The sequence below is a fragment of the Epinephelus lanceolatus genome, chromosome 17, assembly GCF_041903045.1.
Source record: "Epinephelus lanceolatus isolate andai-2023 chromosome 17, ASM4190304v1, whole genome shotgun sequence".
Lineage (NCBI taxonomy): Eukaryota > Metazoa > Chordata > Actinopteri > Perciformes > Serranidae > Epinephelus > Epinephelus lanceolatus.
In genome coordinates, this window is record NC_135750.1 from 21,141,744 (window position 1) to 21,143,557 (window position 1,814).

The following is a 1,814-nucleotide window of genomic DNA, read 5'->3' on the forward strand; positions in this document are numbered from 1 at the left end:
TTGTGTTGCTTCTCTTCTGCAGGAACCTGCCGGACAGGTGCTGTCTCACACATGCAGTCATCAGGAAGTACTCAGATCTGTTACTTAATTAGTGTAAAATACTCTGTGTCCTGCATTCAAAATCTTACTTAAGTAAAAGCACAAAACTAATAGCATTAAAATATACTTAAAGTACCAAAAGTAAAAGTACTGATTATGCAGAATGGCTGTCCCAGAATGTTAGTGGATTATAGTTACTGATGCATTCATGTGTCCATTACTTTAATGTTGCAGCTGGTAAAGGTGGAGCTAATTTTAATTATTTGTATATAGCCACGTAGTTTGATCTATAATAATACATTATAACCAGAGGCATAAAGTACAGGCAGTGCAGTTGCATGGGGGCCCATGAGGAGGGGGGCCCATAGAGAGAGTGGGCCCGCCAACAAAATGTTGGAAAACATGTTGGATGGAGATGGGGCCCCTATGAGTTAATGCCACCCCGACAACATTGCCTGTTGTTAAAGAAGAACGCTCATTAAATTAAAAACAGTGCCATTTGCTATATATACCCTTGAAAAAGGAATACCCATCTCCATCATGTTCACTTTTTCTTTATTTGCAAAACAGTCAAAAGCATCTATAACAACATTGTATGCTTATTCTATAACTGTCAATCAACCATTAAAATTGTAAAATTAAATTAATGATTTCTTAATTTCTTGTTTTCTTTGGTATTTTTTGTTATATACAGATATGCAGTGAAAGACATGAAAGTACCTCAAAGAGACACAACCAGCTACACAAAGATGCAAAACAATGACACAAAATGAGGCTGAGCAACTATTAAGTATGTGTCTTCGTGGGAGAGATGAGGGGGGCTTTTGCATATCTGTGCCCAGGTGTCCAGATTGCCTGATTGTAACTATTTGATTTATTTATACATTTGTAAAGTGACTGTAACTAAAGCTGTCAGATACATGTAGTGGCGTAAAAAGTACAATATTCGCCTCTAAACTGTAGTGTAGTACAATCAAGTTGCACAAAATAGAAATTCTCGAAAGTACAAGTATCTAAAAACTGTGTTTAAGTACAGTTTTTGAGTCGGCAATTTCCACCACTGCACTCATGAGATAGAAGTAAAGCCTATTTTGATTTAAAGTCCCTTATTCACTTTTGTTTTGTATTAGTTTTTCTTTTCCGTCGAACAAAAATTGATGTTTCTAAAAAGACGATTTGATGTCAAAATGAACTTACTTGGATAACAGCAAAGTATCAAGTATCTTGCCAGTTGCAAAACAACATGCACCAAGATCGTCCATAAAAAAGCAAAGGTCTAAATTAGGACCAGCAACATGGAGGGCTTGTAAAATACTTCCTGCACAGAAAACGTTATATACATGAATCACCATCAAAGGAGAACCAAGCCGAATGAGATGCCAACAAAGCTTGAAAGTAGTTTTTGTTGAGTGATTTCACATTATTTCATAAAATATCTGTTTCCATCACAAGTCCCATTATAGCGTATTGCTGCCACACACAAATCATTTAACACAGACGCCACAGTCAGTTTGTTTTGTGTTGTAAGCAGGGACCTCATGAGAAAATTGTATTCCCTTGGATTGTAGAAAGTTAAAATATTGTATTTCACAACAATGGCTTAAGAGAAAATGTTGGCTCAATAAAAATGTATGAGCCTCAGGGAAAGTTTGCCACTAAAATGAGAACCAGTCCCATCTGTGCTCTCAAAAGAGGGACCCCATTAGTCCCTGCTTTTACTGACACTGTAACAGGCAGGCTGAAGCACAGACAGACAGACACCTCATATATCAGAG